Source organism: Pinus tabuliformis, chromosome 6 (genome assembly GCF_031772625.1).
Source record: "Pinus tabuliformis cultivar Carrire ecotype Pingquan chromosome 6, CPIR1, whole genome shotgun sequence".
Classification (NCBI taxonomy): Eukaryota; Viridiplantae; Streptophyta; class Pinopsida; order Pinales; family Pinaceae; genus Pinus; species Pinus tabuliformis.
In genome coordinates, this window is record NC_142292.1 from 486,774,717 (window position 1) to 486,796,112 (window position 21,396).

The 21,396-nt window shown below is 37.9% G+C and overlaps 2 non-coding genes across 2 annotated transcripts; both read right to left on the reverse strand.

The window, feature by feature from the left end:
* Positions 1-20,674: 20,674 nt before the first annotated feature.
* Positions 20,675-20,748, reverse strand: TRNAN-GUU (transfer RNA asparagine (anticodon GUU)). The gene has a single exon. It is a non-coding gene; the product is annotated as a tRNA-Asn (tRNA).
* A 411-nt stretch (positions 20,749-21,159) lies between these two features.
* On the reverse strand, positions 21,160-21,233 carry TRNAV-AAC (transfer RNA valine (anticodon AAC)). The gene has a single exon. It is a non-coding gene; the product is annotated as a tRNA-Val (tRNA).
* Between the last annotated feature and the right edge of the window lie 163 nt (positions 21,234-21,396).

Here is a 21,396-nt window from a genome sequence, read left to right on the forward strand (position 1 = left end):
TGCATGATCTCATGGTTAGCCTTGTATCCTAGTCCTATGGGATCTCCTTTACTGGCCATTAGCTTTAGGGTTCACACTACATGGGAAATCTTGATTTTGGTTGCATGGTCCTTCTTCCCAACACCATATACATCACTCCCTTCCACTCATTTTAGCCCCATTCATCTATTTTTCCATCCGGATCCACATAGGGTTAGCCTCCCCCTCCCCTTGTCCACACCTTTGGCGGGGCCTGGAACTATGACCCAGAGGTTGATGCAGCTAAAAAGAAAAGAAAAAGCATAATTTGGCCACTCTCAACAAGAAATTTACCACAAAATGCAAAAGATGGTCGGGACATACAAATTTAGCACATGGGCAAAAAGCCAAACATGAGCTCTACCCCTTATCCATGGTTGTGACCTTGGTTCCTATGGGCCCTAGATGAGCCCCCTCTGTCATTAAGGAACCCATGATTGTCCCAACCCTAGTGGGTATCCACTGCTATATATTACACATCATGCTCTCATCCCTTGGGAGCCCTGAGTAGTTATGAAGAAAAATCAATCAAAGGCAAAAGGCATATGGAAAAGGGTGGAAAAACAAAGGTCGGGATAAGTCATGTACCACGATTTTCTCCCTCCTACAATCATATACCCAAGTGTGGACTTCCCTTATTATAGCTACCCTTGCACCATGACAGGTGGTCTGGATGATTCCCCTGATCCCCACTCTGTTCCATTACTATATCATTTGCTACCTGCCACTTGAGGAATGTACCATGGACATGTCACCCCCTTTAAAGGTTGAGACCACCTAATAGGGTCCTTGATAAACACCCTATTGAGCTTGGAGACATTTGTACATGCCAAAGACCACTATGGAAGGGCATGCCACTATAAAGTGCCCCATTGATTCCATGACTTGTAATCTCTTTTACTAGATTATTCTAATGATTTTTTGTATTGGAGGGCAAGGGGACACATTAGATCTTATGCAAGATTGCAAGTGGGTCTCCATTTGGGGCTTGGTCTCCCTATACAAGGTCCTAGCCCTCCATAGGGCCATAGTGGCACTTGTAGGGTGAGCGTTATGAGCCATGGGCCTCCTTCGTAGTAGAGAGTACTTCATGGATCCCTAGCACCACTCATTGATTGCTCATGTTCCGCCTTTTGGACCAAGACGATGCACCTGGTTCACCATGGCCAACCAACTCCACACCTTCATCATCCAAGGTCCAGATGAGCACCACAAAGGGCTTATGATATCATCCTAGCCCTTACAGATGGTTTATAGAAATTTTCGATCCACTTGGAGACCCATGAGGATGTCCTTGTGCCCTTCACAATCACTTCGAGGCACCACAGGGATTTTTCTTTGAAACAAGGGGCCAACCCCTTGTCCAATATGTTTGAGGTTCATTCTCACATCATGGCACATTCTGGACTTCATTAGGCCTCCTCAAAGGCCCAACGACTCGCTTTATTAATTATTCGACCCTCTTGAGAGGCTTATTATTATGTTATTCAGCTATCTTGGTGGGCTTGTCTCCAAGGAATGCTGATATTGCAGATCATTTTATTATTCGGGGCTCAAATAGGCCTAATTGGGCAAATCAAACTCATTAGGGATTGTATAAATAGAAGTGAGGTGATTCATTCTAATCATCATCACTTGGATTGGATTAGTATCTCTTGAGAGATTTTTGCATTTTTTGCTAGGTAAACTTTTGGAGCTTTCTTGATGCACTATGATGTTTGGACTTTCGCTATTGTCTTTGGAGCTTCTTTCTAACGTAGAGTTGATGAATGGATATACTCTCTCTCTCTCATGTAAGTTTAATTTTGATGTTATTCTTGTTCTTTTACTAGTTTACTACATGTTATGATATCATTATTCTTGTATGGTTTAAAGTAAATGCGAAATTACTTTGGGAACCTTGAATAAGTGATTTAATGCATGTGTTGTACTTGAAGAGAGTGGGTGAATGTTCCTAGAGGCACCTCTTAGGTTGAAAGACCTCGAAACTTCATCTCTTTGACAAATTTGAAGTATAAATCCCTATTGACCTAGTTGTTTCCCTTGGAGAGGCTAGCAAAGATCAATTAGGGCTCCTTAGCACACGAAATTCTTGATCTATGTGTATCTTGACTCCATTAAGCCCAAGCAATAAGGCACTGATCCTCGTATCCCTTTGGTGGTCAAATTTCCCTCTCTTTTCTTCACTTTTCCCAATTCTAGGCCTAACCCTAGAAGGTCTCCTAGGGCATCACACAAAATATTTTGTAGCCATCCAAACACCTTGAAAATCAGTCCACAACTACGTTGGGGTCTTCTTAAGGGGTCCTCCCAATTTGAACACAATCCGATGATGGAATCCTGAAATATCGCAAGCCCTAGCTCGAGGATCATTTCCCTCCCTAAGCTGATTTTGGGTGAGTGTCCTCACTTGGATCATTGCATTCAAATTTCAAAATAAAATTAGTTCTTTGATCCTATTCTCTTTCCTAATTAGGTCAAACCCCTCTTTGTTCGATCAACTCCATACCGTTGACCTAGCTTGGGCCCACTTGGGTTCTCTGTGGTCTCGCACCTTTATAACTCAAATTCCACAAGGACTACATAGAATCCATTTCTCCATAAGGATCCTTAAGTTTAGGAAGCCCCTTGCCAAGGCATATCCTCTAACCCTAGGCCAAGGTATTCTCATAGCCCTTCTTAGAGAGCCCATCACCTTTCTTCTCAAGCAAGTAAGCTATTTAATTGAGTCTCTCTTGTGAATAGGCTTTAGGAATCACTCATTATCCGATCATTGATCCATTCGTCATTGTGATTCCTCTTATATTGGGTCTCATCCCATCAATGAAAGTCTGTAAAGAGCAGGGAGCCTTAGCTGAGGTGACATTGGACTATCGCTCCATTGTTTCCCCTTGACCTAGTAGCTGCTCTATAGGATCCCCTCCTAGGACCCCTACTAGTTTGAGCGGTAACAATCCTTAATGAAAAAGTTATATGATATGAGTTTCTAGGATATTAAGTTAAGTGGAGTGTTTTTCAAAAATAACTTGTTTCCAAGAATTAAAAAAGCATATAAATGAACAAATTTCAAAGTATAGACTAGTGTCTTCAAGTAAATAACAAAAGCTTGCCAAAAAAATGAAATCAAGATACAATGATAGACAATCCTGCAAAATCAAGTGTTAAACCAAGATGAGCATATATAAACATCAATTGCAACTATAAAGGAGATAGTACTTGAAAGTAAATGCTCAAATGACAAGATAATGACATCAACTACTCATGAGCAAAATGATCATCAAAGCAACAAATATATGAAATAACTTGAAATAGAGTTGCACCAATGAAGGATATTCCAAGTACAAGAAAGCTAATTGTTGCAAAAGTAAAAGATCCAAATACTTGCACTATAAAGCAAATGCTTCTTGAGAAAATGAGGATATTTGCAAATATGACTCAAATAAATTCAAGATAGCATATATAAGAGAGTTGTATTGCAAGTAAAGTGAAATTGTGATGTAGAGATGCTCTTGGTTTATTTTATTAGTTGTATTCTAAAACAAAGTTTCAATTGAACTTTGGTCCCTAGACCTCATCCTCGCCCGGAAATCTAGATCTCACAATGAGGAGTCAATAGGGGTGGAGGGTCCCTAAAGTCTATACAACCAACTTAAGTTGGAGGTTAATTTTTTGGAAATGCCAATTAGTAATAAAATGTGCCTAAGTGAGATGCTTGAGTAAATGTTGTTGCTTCCAAAATAAAGTATTGGTGCTTGAGTATAATGGACAATGCTTAAGTAAAAATACCAATATCTTCAAATGGAAATGAAAGTGAAACTTCACAAGTCCACAATTGCTTTGCAAGAAATAGAGTCAATGCCAAATTGCTTCAACACAAGAATGTTCAATAATAACCAAGATGCCACATAAATTAAATTGACAATGATAAAGCAAAGTGCTCAAGAGACTTGTGAAACCAAGATGGCTAAATTAAACCAGTTTAAGCTTGCCAATTGTGTAAAATACTTGCTTGCTAAAAAAAAGGGATATTGCTTGTGTTGTAATAGAAGTTCAATGCAAGCATGTCAAACTTGTGCTAAAATGAAAATGGATGTGAGTACTATGTCAGAAACTAATCATGCATGAGTGAAATGAAATTAGCAAATGAGAACTAGAGTAACTAAACTAAGATGATTAGTTCACCCACAAGCAAAGATCCTCCCTCTAAATGGGGAGAAGGGATACCATGGGAAAAATCCCAAGCTCCCTCACAAGAAAATTTAGTGCTTTTATTAGTGAATAGTTACAATGAAAAGAGACCTCTCAAGAGACTTTGAAAGGAAATCTTTACAAAATTTGTGCTTGTGATGCACTAGACTTCCTCCTTAGATGCCCAAAGTAATTGGAAAATGAATGGCATAAAGAAAATGCCTCTAAAGTCTGCAAACTTGGAGAAATGTTTACATGTAAAAATCAGATTGTGAAACTCCCCAAATCTGCCCAATGTGTGGATTGTTTTGGTATTCACAAATCAACCACTTTACAATCACAATGCATGCAAGAGGAGAGAGGCTAAGCCTCCTCTAGCTCTCAGCCCTTGAGAAAAAAATTAGCAGCCCTCACAATAGCCCACGACCTCCCTTGAAAACTAGTCTTGAAGTGAGAGCCCAAGGTCCTGCACACAACTTGTTAAAAGTTTCAAACAATGAATCCTGCAAGCTGCCACAAGAACAAGTTAGAGAGGGCTGCAAAACAAACCAAGTGTTAGCTATGAAATTAATCAAGAAAATTACAAATGTATATGTACAATAGTCTACAAAGGCTAAGCTAAAGAGTATGAGTAAACTCTCTTCTTTGCTTAGCCATAATTTGGCTCTAAAATAGCAAGATTATAGCAAATGAAGCACAATATTTTGAGAAATAAATATTAAATAGATTATGCTTGAGATATGAGCCCAAACCCCAAAAGAAATCCTTGCAAGACAAATTCGAAAGATGAGACTTTGGTAATTGACAAATGTGGGTTCTCCTTGAGTATTTCAAGAGTGGGTTGGTTCTTCCGAGAACTTCCCCTCACGCTTGAAACTTGATCCAAAGAAAGATGTTCTACACAACTTCATATAGAAAAATTAATCCACATGGGCTTAATCACATGCAATGATGAGAAAATTTTAAAGATATATTGGACATCAACTAAAGCGTTTCTCTATCTAGAACAAGTAAATAATCCTTATGCTAATGTAAAATAGCTATAAATGAACACAACTTGAAAATCATAATAGAAATAATAGCGTAATGAAAAAAGTAGAAAGACAAGAGAAAGAATATCAAGATATTACCATACACAAGGAAAATAACATCCCAAATGTAACCCCACAGTCTTTTGTATTAATTTAGAAAAAGAGTGTACAATCTAGCAGAGTATCCTCAAGGCCAATAGCTCGTATCAATCACTACATAGTGAGAGCCCATAGCTCTATTATTTAGAAGCTTGGGAGAAAATCCCAAGACAAACAGGTGATAATCTCAATACTCCATGCAACTTTGAATTTCGCAAGTGGCAACTTGATTTCTTCCTTAGAGGGTCGCGCAATCTTTGATGAGGGAGTTCGAATTAGATGAGAGGACATGTGGGAGAGTGAAGTGGAGTGGTAGGAGACCACTCTCCACCTCACTCAAGTAAACTCTAATCCAATCTCAAGACAACTCATGATATCTCCTTGAAGCTCAAGTTAACTTCCTCAAATCGTGGGTCTTGTCACTGGAACTCATTGTCTTCTCCACAAAAAAATGATTTGCTTGATTTGTGGCTTATGTGGAGTCCGCATCACTTGGTAACTCAACTTTTCCCGTTAGATGAAGTTCCACATCATTTGAGCATGTGTGGATATTTATTTTTTCCATTTATTTAATTGTTGGGTTAATTTATTGCCACATTTTCCAAAAATCTTAGGAAAAGTGGGTTTTAAGGGTCTAAAACTTATATTTTACCCCTAAAAGTGTGTCATAGTAGAAATTTGAGGGTGAGAGATGTAATTTTGAGCACACATACCCCATACAACTTCTTTAGACATCACTTATTACATTTTACATTCAGATTTTATTCAAATTTTTGCCCTGCGAGAAATTTTAAAAATTTAAAAAAATGACCCCTAGACCTAATCAAATTCCACAAAATTTTACGAGTGATCTAGTATGGTAATATACAATGACTCTAGACACTAGGAATCACCCAAGGCCTCATCATCAAGCCACACTCTGGCTTTGGGGTTATGCTTGGAGGAAAAAACTCAATTAATTATTAAGTCCCCGTAAGCACCTAATAATTAACCAAGTGAAAAAAACCTCCCAGAGTAAACTCACTTGATGACAAGGTCCCAAGTTACCTAGGCCTGTTACATGACTCAACTCATCATACTAGCATCACTTTACATCATCCTCGTAGGGCTTGTGGAATCTGAGTACAATAGAAGAAGATGAGAAGAAGAAATAGAGTTGAAAACTCTAATGATATAGTGAACTTTGATGGTACACAAAGCCTCTGCTACATCCTCGAGCATGGAGTCTTCAAAAATTTTGGGTAATTCAGTGGTCAACAGTACCTAGGGCCCCTCATATTGGCCCCCTGCATCATTAGGGAACCCATGATTGTCCCAACCCCTAGTGGTCAATGAACTACACATCACACTCTCATTCCCTAGAGCCCCGAGTAGTTATAAAAAGAAAAATCAATAGAAGGCAAAAGGAATATGAAGAAGGGTGGAAAAACAAAGGGCGAGGTAACTCATGTACCACGATTTCTCCCTCCTACATTATACCAATGTTGTGAACATCGACATCGGGATAAAATCGGCAAGGGTCCAGAAAACCAAAAAATCATAAAAATCGAGAAAATATCGGTAAAAAATCGACAAACATCGGCAGAATTAACATACCATAAAAATATTTTTAAAAATCGATAAACATCGGCTAGGCCAAAAAATCGTGATTTCGAGATAAAATCACGATGTTTCGAGATGTTCGCAACACTAATTTATACACCCATGTGTGGGCTTCCCTTGCTATAGCTACCCTTGTACCATGGCATGTGGCTTGGAGCCTTCCCTGTTTCCCCACTCCATTCCATCATTATTTCATGTGACACCTACCATCTAACAGACGTACCATGGCCTTGTCATTCTCTTAGAGGCTGAAACCACCTAATAGGGTCCTTAATTAAGCTCCCTCTTCAACCTAGGGACACATGTACATTCTAAAGCCCATTATGGAAGGGCAGGCCACTATGAAGTGCCCAGTTCCATGATTTGTAAGCTCATTTGCTTAATTGCACTAATGAATTATTGTACTGGAAGGTGAAGAGACGCATTGGATCTTATGCAAGATTACAGATAGATTTTCATCTTGCGGTTTGGTCTCCTTACATGGGGTTCAATCCCTCCAGAGGGTCTTAATGGCATTTGTCGGGTGATGCATTGAGAACCATGAGCCTCCATCATAACATAGGGTAGATAGCTGCTCCATGGGATCCTCAACACTAATTATTGCTTGCCCGTGTACCACTTGTTTGATGATGATGATGCAACTGGACCACCTTGCCCAGCCGGCTACACACTTGCACCACACACTTGGCAGTTGATCCAGGGCCCAAATGGGGTTTTATCTCACCATGAGAGACAAGGGAAGGTTTGCATCATTATGCCATCCTTTGCAGATGGGATACATGCTTGCTCAATCCAGTTGGAGACCCATGAGAATGCTTTTGTGCCCCCACAACCACTTGGGGCACCACATGTCATTTGCTTGGAGATCAAGGGGCCACCCCCTTCATCACTATTATTGGAGCCTTTCTACTCGTTTTGGCATATGAGGGACTTCATTTAGCCCTCCAAAGGCCTCCTAGCTACTTGCCTATCATTTCGGCCCTCTTGAGAGGCTAATTATTCTTATTATGGAGCTATTTGGTGGGATTGTCACCAAATGTTAGTGTTATTTGTACATTATTTTATTCTAGGGGCATTATTATGCTAATTAGACATAATTTGAACCCCTGAGGCTCATATAAATACATGAGAGCCTCTTTGTGTCACACATCATCACTTGGATATTTATTCCTCTTGAGAAAGGAACTCAAACTTGCAATTTGGACGAAATTTGAATGTTTGGAATGCACTTTGATGTATGGAAAGTTTCGCTATTCATTCTTGGAGCTTATTTACTAAATTATTATGGATGGATATACTCGCTTTCTCTTGTAAGTGCAATTTTGATGCTATTTAATTGTTGTTGCATGCTAAGTCACCGGGTTCGGCGAATTTAATCCTTCAGATTCAAAATTCGCCAAACCTCAAAACAATTCGAACAAATTCGTTTCTGTTAGCCAAACTTTATGCCGAACACGAACACAAACTTTGTGTCGAACACAAACATGAACAAATTCAATGAAATTCGCTAAAAATTCGATGAGTTCATTTCAGGGTTTTGTGGTTCGGTATTTTTCCATCATTTATAATTTAAAAAAAATGGTAAGTTTGGTAACCCTAATGAATTTGAGGCTAAAAGTTGGTGCCGCATGAAAATCTACCTCACTCAAGTCACACTTGCTCATCCCACCGCCAATCGGTGAGATAATCGAGCCTTTGGGAGTTGGATAACCGATCCACCGAGAAGTTGGATAACTAAGCCATTGGGCCACTAGGGCATTTGGAAGCATTGAAAAAACGAGAAAGGGTTCTGACCCGATTTGCAAACTTTTCTAACGGGAATGATAATCAATATTCTTCAAGTTATGTTTTTGTCAACCAACCCATCGAGAGGGTTGAATCATCGGGATGAATAATGAATTTTTGTCCAGTTCGGTTAATAGAATTCACTAACTAAAACAACAATTATTTTTTGTCAATTTATAGTTCTGTTAATCGGGATATAATTCCATTGTGATGTGTCACCAGCGACATAATTTGTAATTGTCTGTATGGATTTAGTGAAAGTTAATGGTGATTTTTTGCTTTTTATGGGGTAATCTACATGATTTATTTGTGAAGAATTGTGGCTAAATGTGTTTTTCAACCTTATTAAACTTAAATTGCATTATATATATATATATATATATATATATATATATATATATATATATATATATATATATATATATATGTATATATATATATATATATACATATATATATATATATATATATATATATAGTATACATACATATATATATATATATACATATATATATATATATACATACATATATATATATATATATATATATATATATATATATACAAATATATATATATATATTACAAATTTTATATGTCGAATTTTATGCCAAATTTTATCGGCAAAATTTTAGGTGTCGAACTTTATTTGAATTTCAAGGTCACCGAACTCGAACACGAACACAAACGTGATGACTTAGGTTGCATGTATAATGTATGGAATACATTGTAATAATCTCATTATGGCGCCTTAATGTGATGCGAAATTCTTGAAAGCACAAGATTATTGTATTATTGCATGCGTTATTCATTTTGAGAATGTGAATGAATGTTCCTAGAGGGCTATATTGCATCCTCGAAACTCCATTATACATTGTTAAATAAGTATAAATTTCTATTGCAGTTTTGTTGCTACCTCACTAATATTAGCAAAAGTTGCATTAGGAATCCTTGTTTGCGCAAAATTCCTAATTCGAGTAAATTTTGACTCCATTTTCTCCAATAGGCAGGAACTGGTCTAGTAATCCTTCGTGATCAGCCCTAACCCTTTCCTTTCCTTTTTATTTATTTATTTGTTTTTGCCCTAGCCCTTGATGGTCTCCTAGGGCATAGCAAGAATTGATTTAGAAACATCTCCTTGGGGTGAAAATTGGTACACTATTGCACTATCCTTTCCTCTAGGTGCCCTCAAAGTTTCAAGTGATTCTCGTGGCTAGTTTGAGAGAAATTTCAAGCCCTAGCTCCACAACCGTTTCTATCTTCCACCCATCTTTGTTAGTGGCATTTCTAGGGTCATTTGCACTTGGAAACTCATTGGAAGTTCACTCTTCTTTGACCCTTTCTCCTCATGCTTGCTTGACCTAGTCATATTTTTTTATGATCATTTTGAACCCTAGGTTTGGCTTGGATCCCCTAGGTCTCTCTTGTGGTCCCAATAATCTTGAGATCTTTATTTCACAAAACCTTAAGAGAGGTCATTTCCCGTTCTAGGAAACCTTGATCTAGGCATAGCTTTTTTATGGAATATCCTTTCACCTAGGTTTGGGCCTCCTTCCTGCAAGCCTTTCTTGGACAACTCTTCTTTTGCTTCTAAAACAAGCATCCTATTATCTGAGCCTCTCCTTTGAATGGGATTTGGAAATCACATTGTACATTGTTATTGACCTCATCATTCTAGTGATTTCCACCATACTGGGACTCCTCCCATCGATGAAATTCCATACAGAGTAGGGGACAATGATTGAGGTGACAGTGGGTCCTTGTCCCATTTTTTCCCTTTGGTCTAGTAGTTGTCCCTTAGGAACCCATCCTAGGACCCTTGCTAGATTGAGCGGTAACATTTTTGGCGTAGTTTCCGGGGACACAAGACGTGTTTCTTATTCCCTCACGACATCATTGATATATCTTTTGGCGACTCCATTGGAAGAACAAAGCCCTAGTTGTTAATTGGAATTTAAGGTCAATGCTTGAAGAGTGAAGCAAGCATCTCTCTAGGCATATCTAATTTCATCCTGGCGACTCCTACATAATTTACTTGTGTATCCTAATAGGATGTCTTTCTTTGATGATTTCCCTGTCTTGGACATCGTTCGCATTCCTGAACGCCCTAAGCATCTCACCTAGACTATCATATGTGGGGTGCCCAAGTTTGATGGTGATCCACTATTTGTAGTTGATCATGTGGTGAGATTCGCCACATATACCTTAAAAGTTGAATTGGTTCATCACGATGTCCTTATGATACTATTTATGAGATCCCTCCATGGTCATGATTCATGGTTACATAGTTGCAAACCTAGGAGTATCTCATCTATTGAAGCATTCTTTGATGGATTTCCTAAACATTTTCAAGCTCGCTAGCCCTTAGACATTCAAGAGGAAGCCTTCATTGAAGATCTTTGGAGAAATAACCCCGCTACCTCTTTGAAATTTGATATCAATGATTACTTACATGTTGAAGAGGGGAAGTGGGAGGTTCATGGGCATCGTTTTGACAAGGACCCTATTTATGACACCGATGATGATGACATCAATAAGACCCTTGTTTTTCCTCGCAATCATGGGAATGTAGTTGAGTCTCATGTGGACCCTTTCTTCAACTCTTCTTACATTATCACTGATAATGAAAATTCCTCTCTCTCTCTTGAGTGTGATCATCATTGGTAACCACGATGAGGATGATATGCCTAATGTTGTCATTCATCAAAGATTTATGAGCTTAATTGTTGATATCTCTATATTTTGGTTGAAGGAAAGGATCCTGTGGCATAGATTGCATCCCTTCGCTCCCTCTTCGCCTGTGATCCTCCACGTTTGGACATTTTATTTACCCGCCTCTTGCCCTTGTGACCTTCCATATAGCCATTCATGCCCTTGCCTTTGGATCTATTGCATGAATAAGCAAAGGAGCATTTGCTCTCATATTGACTGGATAATATGTTGGTTGCATTAGGTCTATGATTACACTTAGTACTTGTGTGATGTAATATGCACATTAGAGTAGGATGCATTGCATATGATTTTTGCATTAGAACTAACGTCATATTATGTTATCATGCTACACTAGGTGCATCTAAATTAGATGTGCATTTAGAATTAGATTTTGTTTCTTGTTGATTTTAATGGCCTAACAAAAGCATGGGCGATCATAAGATGCCACAAAAACATGCCACCCCATGTGCTTAATCTTTGATGTGCAGGTAACAAGTCTACAGTCCCAAGATATTGTTGGTGTTCTCATGACCTCCCCGTTTGAGTACATTTGTGCACTCTACTGGGAGATCATGTCCCAGTTGGAGCTAGATGTTACCCACCACCTATGGGTGACACCCATAGGAGAATTTTTTCTCCTAGATTGTCTTCAGTCAGTAGCTACCAACCCCTTGCAGCCCCCAGATAACTCGACGTGCCACCATCTCTGCCACCTAAGCCTGCCATTATGTGCCCTCACCCATCTATCATGATCGATTGTTTGAAGGTGGGTCTTCCAACCCCAAAGGTATGGCTTTCATTATGTAGTTGGGTATTTTTGCTTACTTATTATGGACACTTCCGGGCATGGATTAGTGGGGGATGCGGCGGAAAGAATGGGCTTGGTCTGTACTCTTGTCCCCTTCTCTAACTTGGTGGTTAACCTTGTATCCTAGTCCCGTGGGATCTCTTCTATTGCCTAAAAGCTTCAAGGGTGGCACTACATGGGAAACCCTAATTTTGGTTGCGTGGTCCCGCTTACTGACATCACATATATCACTCCCCTCCGCTCATTACAACCCCTTTTCACATATTTCCCATTTGGGTCCACATTTGTACATTGGGTCCACAAGGAGTTAGCCTCCCCCTCCCCTTGTCCACACTTTGGGTCGGGCCTAGAACTTTGCCCTGGAGGTTGATGCAGCTAAAAAGAAAGTAAAAAGCATAATTTGGTCACTCTCAATAGGAAATGTACTATAGAATGCAAAAGATGGTCGGGACATACAAATTTAGCACGTGGGCAAAAGCTAACATGAGCTCCATCTCTATCATCATGGCCATCACCCTGGTTCTTAGGGCCCCTCATATTGGCCCCCTGCATAACTAAGGAACCCATGATTGTCCCCAACCCTAGTGGGAGATGAACTACTCAACCTTGAGGGGGGTATTCACTATTATATCATTCACATCACGCTCTCATTCCTTGGAGCCCCGAGCAGTTATAAAAAGAAAAATCAATAAAAGGAAAAAGGCATACGAAGAAGGGTGGAAAAACAAAGGTCAGGGTAACTCATGTAGCGCAATTGCTCCCTCCTACATCTATACACCCATGTGTGGGCTTCCCTTGCTATCTATCCTTGTACCATGGCATGCAGTTTAGAGCCTTCCTTGTTGCCTCATTCCATTCCATAATTATTTCATGTGACACCTGCCATCTAACGGATGTACCATGGACCTGTCATTCCCTTAGAGGTTGAAACCACCTAATAGGGTCCTTGATTAACTTCCCTCTTTAAACTAGGGAGACATGTACATTCTAAAGCCCATTATGGAAGTGTATGCCACTATGAAGTGCCCACTTGGTTCCATGATTTGTAAGCTCATTTGCTCAATTGCACTAATGAATTGTTGTATTTGAAGGCGAGGAGACACATTGGATCTTATGCAGGATTGTAGATAGGTTTTCATCTTGGGGTTTGGTCTCCCTATACGAGGTCCAAGCCCTCCAGAGGGTCTTAATGGCATTTGTAGGGTGATGTGTTGAGAGCCATGGGTCTCCGCCATAACAAAGGGCAGATAGCCACTCCATGGGATCCTTAACACTACTTATTGCTTGCTCATGTACCACTTGTTCGATGATGATGATCAACCTGGACCACCTTGCCCAGCCAGCTACACACTTGGCAGTTGATCCAGGGCCCAGATGGGGTTTTGTCTCACCATGGGAGACAAGGGAGGGTTTGCATCATTGTTCCAACGCTTGTAGATTGGACACATGCTTGCTCGATCCAGTTGGAGACCCATGAGGATGCTTTTGTGCCCCCACAGCCACTTGAGGGTACCACAAGTCATTTTCTTGGAGATCAAGGGGTCACCCCCTTCATCACTATTATTGGAGCCCTTCTTCCCATTTTGGTACATGAGGGACTTCATTTGGCCTTCCAAAGGCCCTCCTAGCTACTTGTCTATTATTTTGGCCCTCTTGAGAGGCTAATTATTCTTATTATGGAGCCATTTGGTGGGCATGTCACCAAAAGTTAGTGTTATTTGCACATTATTTTATTCTAGGGGCATTATTATGCTAATTAGACATAATTCGAACCCCTAAGGCTCATATAAATACATACGAGCCTCTTTGTATCACTCATCATCACTTGGATTTCTATTCCTCTTGAGAAAGGAACTCAGACCTGCAATTTGGACGAAATTTGGATGTTTGGAATGCACTTTGACGTATGGAAAGTTTCGCTATTCATTCTCAAAGCTTCTTTACTGCAATTATGATGGATGGATATACTCGCTTTCTCTTGTAAGTGCAATTTTGATGATGTTTCATTGTTGTTGCATGTCTAATGTATGGAATGCATTGTAATAATCTCATTATTGTGCCCTAATGTGATGCGAAATTCTTAAAATCACAGGATTATTGTATTATTGCATGCGTTATTCATTTTGAGAATGTGAATGAATGTTCCTAGAGGTCTATATTGCATCCTTGAAACTCCATTATACATTGCTAAATGAAGTATAAATTTCTATTGTAGTTGTGTTGCTACCTCACTAGGATTAGCGAACGTTGTTTTAGGACTCCTTGTTTAAGCGAAATTCCTAATTCAAGTAAATTTTGACTCTATTTTCTCCAATAGACAAGCACTGGTCTAGGAATCCTTGGTTATCAGCCCTAAACCTTTCCTTTCCCTTTTTTTTGTTTTTTTTACCTTAGCCCTTGATGGTCTCCTAGGGTATAATAGCACAAATTGCTTTAGAACATCTCCTTCGGGTGCAAATCAGTACACTACTACGTTGTCCTTTCCTCTAGGTGCCCTCAAAGTTTCAAGCGATTCTCGTGGCTAGTTTGAGAGAAATCTCAAGCCCTAGCTCCACAACCGTTTCTATCTTCCACACATCTTGGTTAGTGACATTTCTAGGGTCATTTGCACTTGAAAATTCATTGGAAGTTCACTCTTCTTTGACCCTTGCTTCTCATGCTTGCTTGACCTAGTCATATTTGTTGATGATCATTTCGAAATATAGGTTTGGCTTGGATCCACTAGGTCTCTCTTGTGGTCCCAATCATCTTGTGATCTCTATCTCACAAAAACCTTAAGAGAGGTCCTTTCCCTTTCTAGGACACCTTGATCTATGCATAGCTCTTCTATGGAATATCCTTTCACCTAGGTCTAGTCCTCCTTCCCGCAAGCCTTTCTTGGAGAGCCATTCTTTTGCTTCTAAAACAAGCATCCTATTATCTGAGCCTCTCCTTTGAATGAGCTTTGGAAATCACATTATGCATTGTTATTGACCTCATCATTCTAGTGATTCCCATACCGGGACTCCTCTCATAGATGATCGTGCACATAAAAGATCAAGACAACTTTCTTATAATCACAAGGTAGAATACCAATTTACATTCATAGAACATTAAGGGCAATTTTAGGTTTGTTGCATTCATGCATCGGTATCCTACAACCATGCAAGATTAATATCGAGTTGCACATCAATTTCATTAAGAACCATTCCTCATGTTTAGTTTGAAGTTTAATAACACTTATCTAAAAATATGTATAATGATGAATCAAAATGAAGGTGAGACTTTAATCTTCCACCCAACCATATTCTAACTAGAGCCAGTATTACTTGTAGTTGTCACCCTCGAGCCAAATCCACAATCCAAGGGGATTTCCTTCAGCAATTTCAACAGAAAGCCATGCTCAGCTCTAGGAGTATGGGAATTTTACATACAAAAGTGGTTTATTAGCTAGGCAATCACTTCAAGAAGTTCACTTTTTTGGTGGTTTATAAGCTATGGCAACCACTCTGAGAGTGGTTTCTCAACCTGATAGCAAGCACCCTCCTACCTTTTGGTTTATCAGCCCTCTAGAAAGCACCCGTCACCCATCTCCTCAGAGCTTTCCTTGAGCTTCTCCAAGCTTGGACAAACATAGTCCACAACTTCAAAACCTAGGGAATCTCATTCCCTTAGCCTTAGCAGGCCATACCAATGCTCAACTAGCACTCAAGATTTTCTTTGCTCAATGCCAGAATCAAATTCCTTCCAACAAAGGACTATCAAGAGACCAACCTTCCAGCCAATCCCCCTTGTGTTGTTCAAATGCCCTTTAGGCTTTTATTATTTTTCTTGTGTGTCTCGTTGTGTTCCTCAGGGAATGTTTTCTTTATTTTTCTAGATATTTCTTGCTAGCGGAATATTTAATTAAGCAGTGGTGCCAACTAACACCAATCAAATTCATCTTAATCTTCCCTCTTAGATCGTGGATTTGTGGTCCCACCCTTCAAGCCATTAAATTAAATTTATATACATTCATAATTAGAGTACAATTATAGGGGTGTCACAACAAAATAGCATAAGTTTATGTTAGAGTTCTAGATCATAACATGACACTAATGTTGTGATTATTTGGCAAAATCCATCTTATCCCCAAGGCATGTAACATTTGCTACTTGTCATTGCTTCGATTCACCACAGTAGGAGAAGTAATGGTTTCCAAAGGACCAAAATGGATATATTACTATGGATGAGTTCACCTAAGTGAGGATATATAGTACTTGAAAAAACAGTCAAGACATCTCTATGGAAGATATAAATTATCTTGTCAATAGAGCAATTGGTTCTATTAAAATGACACATCCAAGCAACACAAGTCATATATGAGATAGTGTTTAGTAAATCAATCTCAAGTGCAATTGCATTCTATCCATATGAGTCTATACTTGCCATTAGGAATATCTTCCATCTTGTGCTAGGTCCAAGGAAGAATTGATTCATTTGCCAAACTTTGGTACATTAAATTCTTTATTTTCTGTAATCTTTCAGGCAAGCTTTTTATGCTTTTGAGAGATGCTCTAATGAGCTTCCAAAGTAGGCCTTGATGGAAGTACCGTTGAAGTGTCTACCTTTCGTTACTTTTTACATCCAACATCTCCACATATGTATGTTTATTACTATTTGAACAAGATTGAGTGGTCTCAGATGTTGTTGTAGTGCATTCGAGTTTGTCCATTCCATTGCTTGCCCTGTTGCTCTCAATGCAACTTGTACCTCAAATCCTTTGCAAAGTTTGATCCTTTATTATAACCCATTGATTTTAATTCAGAAATTCATTGCTAAATTAAATACGCCACAACTGAGTGCACCACATGTAATACATCTTGCAAATGTGAACCAAAAGTAGCCATTCCTAGAACTAAAGCTACAATAGCCAAATACATAGCAACAAACATAATGGTTGTGCCTTTCCCATGCACAAATACTGTAGCATTCCCATGCATTTACAGTGAAAAACCCAATGTAAAGACAAATATCCAAACATGTTGCAGTAAAACTCGACCGTGGTTCAGTGTTGGAAAACATAAATAATTGTGGGCATATTCTTTGAACTCTTTCAAATAATAATGATGATGATATCCTTATGAACATGGGTACATGACAGATTGGTATCAGAGCCACAGTTACAGCACTAAGGGTTCTATGGGCTCAAGGAAAATGGAGATACAGCATCCCAAGGATGTTCATGACAGTTCCCAAGGAAAATGGAGATACAGCATCCCAAGGATGTTCATGACAGTTCTCTAGAAGGAAATTCAAAATCTTATTCAACAAGATTTTAGAAATGGTATCATTGTCTTAAGGAATCGACTTGTTCTTCAAAACTGATGAAGCTACCAGAACACAAACTCAAGTCGTACCTGGAGTGGGCCATTTTCAAATGGAAGGTCCTGTCTATGATGAACGCAGGGCAGATTTTTTAATAAGTTTGCCACAACTTTGTAGATGAAAACAGTTGATCAAAGGCAGTACTGCATCCATTCCATTCTTGCAAAGAAAAGCCTAGCAAATGCAAGAATGGGACATCCTATGTATATCAAGTGATGTTTGAAAGGTTTAAATCTGACGTACTTCGTATAATATACTTGTTAGTGAGGCCGATTAGGTTGTGACAGAAATATAGGGAACTTGCTTTAGCAAATGCATCATAATGTTCAGTCCAGAAACATTTCATTCTCATTACTTTACTTCATTTAATTCTTTATGCCCCTTTGGTATAATGTTGATTGAGCAAAGGGCAATAATGATTGATTTTATTCGTTGGTAGACAAACAAACATTCATCTTCAGCATGCCTACAAATAGTATTCAGCATGCCTACAAATAGTATTCAGTGGAGTGAAGCCTGTATCGCCATGGGTTTTGGCTAAAAATGGGGATGCGGATTTGATGAAAAATATGAGTTGCAGCATAAAGCTAAGAGCTTATGGAAGTGGCAGAGACAACTAAATTGTAATCAGAATGATGTTGTCGAAGTATGTGGTTGTATTGAATGAGGTCTGTTTTCAAACAAGAAACTGTTGTTGATATCTAAGTATTCAGGGTAATTGAATTAACCATTAAAGTTACTTTGCATATCCTCTTATTGTAACTATTCTACATGGCTATTGCATTTCACAATAATCCTTAAGCGTATATAGTGTCTGTTGATCTGGGGAATAGCCTTACCAAAACATCACTGGTTATCTTGATCTTAGATCTAAAACTGGTTTTGAAAAGAAATTCATTCTTTCTTGAAAGGAAACTAAAAGTTCAGAAACAAATATCCAAATAAGTTGAAATTGAATTTTTATTGATGTCCTTCGGTTACCAAAAAAAAATGATTAAGGGAATGAAAGGAGAGACAAATCAGCGATAATTGTTAGTTTTGTAGTTAGTTTTGTTTTTGGGTAGCTAGTCAGTATGTGGCTTGGTTCTTACTTCTTTGTAATTATATTGATTTTGTTTGCCGTAGCTGATGGAAAATACATTTATAAACATGATAGGTTGCATTGAAAACTTGTGATGATCCTAAAATCCAATTTTGGAAATTCGGGAATTATATGAACATAATTTCTGACTTTTAGAGATTCATTTAGGAAATAAGTTCAGTTCCTATGAACTTATGGTTTACAGTTTGAACTTGAAAATGTATCACTCGGAGGAATAGGGACATCCATCCTCTATATTTAAATGAGATGCCTTTCAAGCTACATATGTCTTTAGGTACAAAGAACATGCATGATAAATTTCTCATCCTCTTGCAACTAATTGGTACTTGTATATCTCAGATTCCACTTGGAAAGATTCTCTTTTCTCAGGTTTTACTTTGTAGTGTTATTTGTGATGTTTGTTATAATGACTGAAGGTTGAAATTTGTCTGTGTTAGGCTAAATTGGAAGCAGAGGAAAATATCATTTCACATTGATTGAGTTTGAAAAATTGCCTTCCTAAGAAAGACTTATAGTCACACACAACTTAAAACATTGTTACGGATAAAATAGAGTACTCTGTTACCAGTTAAAAGTCAATAATATTTTACTCATGCTCATTCAATTTCCAAAATCTTTAAAAATCTGTGATGAACATAAAGATAGCTATCATATACCAGCCATTCAAAAGAAATACAAGTTACAACATTCCATCAGGCTTTCTTTTTTTATTTTTATAAACATGATTTTTTCATTTTTATAGATAACCTATATGCAAGCAATTTAGAAGAGAGAACATGCCATTACAATTTTTTTTTCATTTCTAATGATAACATGCAAGCAGTCCAAAATAGATGCATAAGTAAAAAGGGAGATTTTTTCATTTTAATAGATAACTTATATACAAACAATTGGATATAACATTCCATTACAATTTTATTTTATTTTGTTTATATATATAACATATATACAAGCACTCCAAAAGAGACAATAGTCAAATGGAGGAGTTTTTCATTTTTATACATAACCAGTATACAAAAAAATCCAGAAGAGACAAATAAGTGAAATGGTAGATGAAAACAACACATACCTGTAAATCTTTAACTGTGAGATCTTTTGCTGAATTTTTAAAGTATCCAAACGAAACACATAAATGAAATAGATGATTTTTTCATTTTAATAAATATCATGAATACAAACTAAACAACACATACCTGTAAATCTTTAACTGTGAGATCTTTTGCTGAATTTTTAAAGTATCCAAAAGAAACACATAAATTAAATAGATGATTTTTTCATTTTAATAAATCATGAATACAAACTATCCAAAAGAGATATAACATTCCATTATAATTTTCTTTTTTCATAACCAGTATACAAAAAATCCAGAAGAGACACATAAGTGAAATGGTAGATGAAAACAACACATACCTGTAAATCTTTAACTGTGAGATCTTTTGCTTAATTTTTAAAGTATCCAAACGAAACACATAAATGAAATAGATGATTTTTTCATTTTAATAAATATCATGAATACAAACTAAACAACACATACCTGTTAAAGATGATCTTTTGCTGAATTTTTAAAGTATCCAAAAGAAACACATAAATGAAATAGATGATTTTTTCATTTTAATAAATATCATGAATACAAACTATCCAAAAGAGATATAACATTCCATTATAATTTTCTTTTTTCATTTTTTTAGATAGCATGTATACCAGCAATCCAGAAGTGAAATGGAAGAGGATTTTTTTACCTGTAAGCCTTGTGGAATGGAGAAAAACGCATAACTGTAAAGTCTGTAACCAAGAGATCTGTAAAGCCTGTAACCATGAGATCTGACAAGTGTAAGCCTTGTGGAATGGAGAAAAACGCATAACTGTAGAGTCTGTAACCAAGAGATCTGTAAAGCCTGTAACCAAGAGATCTGACAAGTAAAAGTGAAAATGGAGGACTAGTAAATCCTTGCTTTCCATTGAATTTTGAAAACCCTACTGAACGCTAGAAGGAGGGCTTGAACCTCCGACCTTGTGGTTAACAGCCACACGCTCTAACCAACTGAGCTATTCCAGCAATGTTGAATACATTTTTATGCATGAGAAAGTTATTGCGTCCACCTTAGCATGCGGATGTTTTATGATTTATTTCAATTTCTGATCACTGATTATCTATCAGTACTATTATCACCATGCATTTCATATGCGTTGTCTGCAGAGGCCACAATTTTCCATGTTTGGAAACAAAATTGTAGCATCGTCAGAACCCTACTTTCACATTTCAGTGCGGATGTTCCTTTTTGACGTTGAAGGAAAAGAGCTTGACGTTGAAAGAAAAAAGCTGCAAATAGTAAATGCAATTAAATTGGCGCCGCCCGGACCTGAACCGGAGACCTTCAGCGTTTTGACTCTTTTCATATTTCAGTGCGGATGTTCCATCTTGATGTTGAAAGGAAAAAGCTGCAAATAAGCAAATGCAACGATAAATTGGCGCCACCCGGACTTGAACCGGAGACCTTCAGTGTGTTAGACTGACGTGATAACCAACTACACCACGGCACCAGTTGATCATGAAAACATGCATGACACCTAAGTACACCATAGCACCAGATGTCTTATATTTATTACAGGATGTCTAGAACTTATTCCGGAAGAAGGGGGCAAAAAGGAGAATTTCCAAGATACATAAGGAAACATCAATATCAATAATATTATATTGAGGAGA